A 6,489-nucleotide genomic window follows, 5' to 3' on the forward strand; every position below is an offset into this window, starting at 1 on the left:
TATGATTTTAAAAATTCTTTATTATCAGAAAATTTGTTCATAAAATGGCTAACAATCTCGCCTCCACACTCAGATCAAGAGTTGCTAAAAAGTGGCATAGAGAAAGAAAGATTGTAGTCAGCAATGCTGACTTTACTTGTAAAATCTTAGACAAAACACACCCACACTGAAATCAGAAATAATATAGGCGAATGCAGGGTCGCCCTTAACGAGGAGGTGTTAAGGGTGGAGAGTGTTTGGTGTTCGCCTGTACCCTGATGCAAGGTGAGAAAGGCAATTATGATGATGATGATGATGATGATGATGATGATGATGATGATGATGATGATGATGATGATGATGATGATGATTTTTTTGTTTGTTTCCTTAATTGGCCTGACGGACTCCATGAAGAAATCTTCGAGCGAGAGCGAGGCTCTTTTTCGGCTCCATTGTCAATATGCTTAGCGGCACCTCCACTCGTCCAAATGACTCCATTCGAATTGCCAATTGATGATGATGATGATGATGATGATGATGATGATGATGATGATGATGATGATGAGAGTTTCCTCTGCTAAGCAACAAGGATGTTGGGTTTACTTTTAAAGTCAAAAGGTTCGTGTCCTTGTTCTGACAGATGCATCCTCAGGAAAAGATAACTTCACTCTACTTTCCTCAGTTCTGCCATCTAATGACAGAAAAACGTATATATTAAGCCAAAAATAAAATTTTACAAACAACTTAACATTTTGTGAGTGTTTCAAATTATTAACTAAAATTTGGTCCGTCTGATTATTTTATGTTAATATTCATTGGCCGGTCTAACTTTTGTCTGGTTTGCTAAGGTATATAGTAAGTAGTTGTGGAGTAACTGATTTAAATTTCTTTTGTCATAACAATATTCTATATGTAATAGATCATATTTTCAAAAGCCCAAAACTTCTTTAATTTCAACTGTAGAGACATAGAACCAAGAAAGAAAGACGCACTATGAAAAGGGCTTTCTTCCCTGTATAAAAACGCCACTTGGCCTAATTTCACATATGTTTTTTGTCATAAGACGGCAGAGTTCCTACAGCTACAAAAGGCTACTTAGGAATTAATATAGGAAATAAATATGAAAACTTTTTTTTTCAGTTTAGCGTGAGTTTTACGGCACTTGCAACACGATTAGGTCACGTAGATGCTGAAGAATAGAGGTGATGTAAAGGAGTAACAAACACAAAAAAGGAGGAGGAGAGATAAGGACGATAGATGTTTGATAAGAAAAAAGGAGTAAACCACACCCATTGTCACCCGAGCACCCACCAACCACCAACCAATAATATAAAAGCAATAAAATCCACAATGCTGCATGTTCCACTAGAGACGGGGATGGGAAATTGCGATGAGCCGGCATTGCAAGAGAGTATTTATTGTAATGTGAAGCGAGTCTTCCATCAGACCACAAAAAAATAACATAACTAAAAATAATACAGACTTGTTCAGACCAATGGAGACAGAGATATGATGGACAAATAAAAATATAAAACAGTCACGCATACACACAGAAGAGAAGAGGTGTGAATAAAAATAATACGGAACAAACAGCATGCACATGTATGTACAGATGTCAGATCCAATTCTCTCTACACACAACCGTTTTGCCTGTCTGTATCACAGAAGACTTTCATCACCGGGGACTTTTTCCTCCTTCTCTCTTCTCGTTTTCTCTACCTATCTGAAAGTCTGAACTTCAGTCTCTCTCATTTTCTCTTTGGTTTATGTTGCTTTTTTTTCTCCTTCCTTATCTCTCTCTCTCTCTCTCTCTCTCTCTCTCTCTGTGTCTCTCTCTGTCTCTCTCTCTGTGTCTCTCTCTGTCTCTCTCTCTGTCTCTGTTCCTCTGTCCTTCTTTGTTTATTTCTTATTCACTAGCTCTGTCTCCCTCTCTCTCTTTTTATCTTCAAGTCACCCCAGTATAAGAAAAATAAAAGACAAATTAGAAGCTTGCCTTATTCCCAATATCTCTTGAGAGAATTGTAAAATGATAAAGTTGAAAATCTAATACACTGAAAAAGCAACAAAAAAAAACCCTGTGGTAACTGCACTAAAAGGTTTGCACCTTTCCTCCCAAAAAAGTGTGCAATTTTATTATGCAGTACATGCTGCTAATACTAATATATATATATGCCTGAGGTAAGCTGTCGTGTACAGTTCACAGTAAGCAAAAGTAACATTTGGAAACATTTTGTTAAGATCATACATGTATTATGACGTGCGACACAGAGATGAAACAGAAGAAGCTGACCACACTAGAACATCCATGACATCTGCATGGCCTGACATAAAAGATCATACATGTATTATGACGTGCGACACAGAGATGAAATAGAAGAAGCAGACCACACTAGAACATCCTTGACATCTGCGTGGCCTGACATAAAGAGAGGCACAGCGATTGTCACGGAGCCGAGTTGTCTTTCCGCAGTGAGTTGTGTGTTTGAGTAAGAGTTTTACGGCACTTGCAGCACAGTAAAGTCATATAAATGCTGAAGATCAGAAGTGTTACAGGAGAGTAATGAATACAAGAAGAAAAAGAAGGAAGAGAGATCAAGACGTCAGATATTTGATTGAAAAGAAGGAGCAAACCAAACCAGAGCACCTGCCAACCAACCAAACAAGTCGTTACATCAGAATTGCAAAGTTCTATCTGCTCAGTGCCTTGTTCTGAGAAATTTGACGTCAAAGATTTTGAGTATCACATCATGCGAAGCTTTTTCGAATGCAATTTTCTTAATATCTTGAGCAGACAGAACATTGGGTTTTGATCTGATGGTCGTAGTAACTCAAAATGGCCAAAAATGTCAGACCAAACTTTGTAAATCAGACGTAGCGGAAGTACTTTTTTTTTAGCTTTAGTAAAGTTTTTACGGCGCTTGCAACTGCATAAGGTCACATGAGCACCAAGGGATGGATGTCAACAGAGAAAACCATACTAGGAATCAGGCTTACTCTGCTCATCTCTCTAGCTTCAACAGCACAAAGTCTGCTTCGACTATCAAGACACCCCAGAAATAGCCATTCACAAGAGTGTGACAAACATACAAAACAAGTATAGTAAGGATTAGGAAAGAAAAAGCAGCAGTTCTCTATTGCTGTTCAGGCACACTTATGAGCATGACATTGGTGAATCAGCCCATTTACAATTCTAATGAGCTTAAGAACATGTTAATGTCCCCCCTTCGAGAACGGCCTAAAGACACTTCAGTCCTATCCATCCAGAGTCATGTTCATGAAATTCAAACGCAGCATCCTAAGCAATGAGCACAACAAAAAAAAAATAGGACAACAAACACAAGCTAGAGCAGAAAGCTGCCACCTGTTCACTCAAAAGAGCATTGTGGGAATCGCAGGTAAAATCATGGAATGACAACATACAAACCAATATCACACACACACACAATATAACTACACACTTGTCCTCATTTTGAGTTTTCTACCTCTTCATCTTTCTTCTTTCCTTCAAAGAGCAAAAATGTCAGAAAGAAAAAATCCCCATTCTTTTGGAAAGATTTTACAATTAATATTTCCAAACAATTCGAAATCTACAGATTCCTCACAGCCATAACTAATTAATATCTTCTATTTTGACAGTAGAAAAATATATTTATCTTTATAACAATTTGAAGGTGGAAAGGAAAAGAGACAATATGGCCTATATTCCATGGTACGACATCAAGTATATAGTCATGAAAGCTGCACAGCTACTTTGATTTTCTCACCAGTATCTGCGCGTTTCTGCTTGGAGGTAGCATAATACATAGCCCCAGAAAACTAAACAGGCAGCCGATCTCCTAAACGACCTGAATTGTGGCGGCGGGGGTCTAAAACATGAACAATTATCTAACTCTCTCAGTGTGGCCAATTCCTTCGCACCCTCTCCACCTTCACATCCCAGAATCATACAACCCCCTTTTTCCGCCCATATAAATTATTGCAAAAATTTCTGTGAAAGTGAAACACCATCCTCATAACTTCAAAGCATGTTTTCTTTCGAATGAGTAAATAGCATCACATAGACGCAATAACGCTCAAATGCCAAAACACTATTTCCTTATCACGCTGACACCATGCGGATCTTGGATTCTTATAGAGTTCATTATTCCAAGAAGCATCTATTTCGTTTTAGTAAGAGTTTTACAGCACTTGCAACACAAAAAGGTCATATAAGTGCCAAAGATTAGATGTGTTACAAGAGAGTAACAAAAATAAAAAAGGAGGGGAGATATTTGTTTTAATAAGTGTTTTACGGCACTTGCAACACAATAAGGTCATACAAGCACGGAAGATTAAAGGTGTTACAACAGAGTAACACACATAGAAATTTTAAAAGGAGGAAAGATAAGGATGATTGACATTTGATAAGAAAGAAGAAGCAAACCACATCAGAGCACCCGCCAACCACCCACAAGGAGGGATGATAAGGAAGACAGATGTTAAATATGAAAGAAGGAGCAAGCCACACCAGAGCACCAGCCAACCACCCACATCTACTCCAAAACACAAAATTTTGAATAATTTAAATACAATTCGACAAGCAGTCCAGTGGTTTGGATGTCATAATCAGAAACACAAGCTCTAAAACATAGCACAAAAGTTTGTTGTTAAGTACGACAGGTGCTTAAAACTTACGATAAAATGAAAAAAACCCACTGCAATAGCACAAAACAACACTAGTGACAAGCAATATGGCTGTAGACAGGTAGACAACAAAGTACGGCAAGAGAGATAAGAGTAATGTGCATCATCAAAGACTCACTGAAGAGCTGCAGCATTCACAATTGTAATATACAAAGCAAAACTTTTAGATGCTCAAACTTTTAGATTTTTCTTTTCTTAAAGTGAAAGCAGTCTTACAGGAGTAGTGGAGTTTTTGAATCCACACAGGGTGCAAGCTACAGAGCATATGAATCAAAACCAGGATGACAAGCATGCAGAAATTTGGCAAGAGAATCAGTCTACTAAAACATTCTAAAATTTAAAATATTGAAGAAACATAAACCTAAAGAAGCATGAAAAATATTATGAGTCATTTTATATAATTCTGATTATAGGCATCAGATACCTGAGTGTGATAATATGAATATGTCGGGATGCATGTATAGATGTATACAAACACAAACACTGCCCCATGTAGGGGCAAAGTAAAACGGACATACTCAAAAGAGTATTTACAAAGGTTGAATTCAACTCTTCAAATTTTAAAAAAAAAAAAAAAAATACAATTGAAAAGGAAGAGGAGCAGACCACACGGGAATGCTCACCAACCTTTTATTAACGTAAAACGTCAAACACACATAGCCAACGTGCCATATAAATCTTGAGTTATTTTACGAAAGCACGACACAACAGAAACATTATCTTTTGCTTTGCTTTTGCGCTCACACCCTGATATTCCAGAAGGTGAACTGGATGGGAAGAGCAACAACAGGAAATGTGTAACACATCGAGGTGAAATCAGGCGCTTGTCAAAATAAAAACAATATCTCAGAAACTAACAGTTTTCTTACCATTTAGATGACTATACATTGTGATGCTTGTTCGTCTACGTGAGTTTACATGTCGTTCATCTTATCTGTTTCAGAATTGTGAACACTGCTGATCGATCCGATACTCTATAAGCAAATACCTCAAAGTTTTTTACAATTGGGTAATTTTTTAATATTTTTTTTTTTTAGAGTCAACACCTTTTATGTTAATTTAAAAACACATTTCTGTGTGGATTTTACAGAAAGCCATTGAACAAAGGCACACAAAAAAAATCTTTGTACTTTCCAAGGACACTAAGAGTTTGGTATCACTAAACTTCGGTGGCCATTTTCTCACTATCTTTACCTCTGACACCAGATGACTCCCCGCTTCCTTCAACTGCAAATACCTTGATTTCTATATATAAGAGAGAAGGGTATTTTTTTCATCAACAGCAAGGCAAATGATCAGGCCTTATGATTATACCAATACCTCCATATGCTTGACAATTGACAAGTGCCTGATTTCACTGTCATGACACAAATAATCAAAAAGACAAGAGACGAGAAAGAAAAACAAAACAAAGAAAGCAGGACGAACAGTCGGGAAGAGATAGCTGGTCTGTCTACCTGAATGTCTGGCTGCTTGCTTATTTGAGTTGAACTAAACCACATCTAGCACAATTAGGGTATTTGTACCAGTATGCAATGGGTGATTTTTTTTTAAAGACAATGGGGTGGGGGACCCCAAATATGAAATATATACAACTTCCAGAAAGGAGAGTGGGGGGGAGGGGTGGCCTAACGACACCCATCTCAGAACTCTAAATAAAAGGAAAAAAGCAAGAGAGATTGTGGTAAACGGAAAAAATAGAAACAGCAGACAGATAATGGAAGGGCAAGAAGGTCTACTTGCTTGTTTCAGTAACGAGAAGCCAACCATCACAATAATGTTAATTTACAGCAGGGAAAAAAGTAAGATGGATGGACAGAAACTACA

Source organism: Aplysia californica, unplaced genomic scaffold (assembly GCF_000002075.1).
Source record: "Aplysia californica isolate F4 #8 unplaced genomic scaffold, AplCal3.0 scaffold00056, whole genome shotgun sequence".
In the NCBI taxonomy this organism is placed as follows: domain Eukaryota; kingdom Metazoa; phylum Mollusca; class Gastropoda; order Aplysiida; family Aplysiidae; genus Aplysia; species Aplysia californica.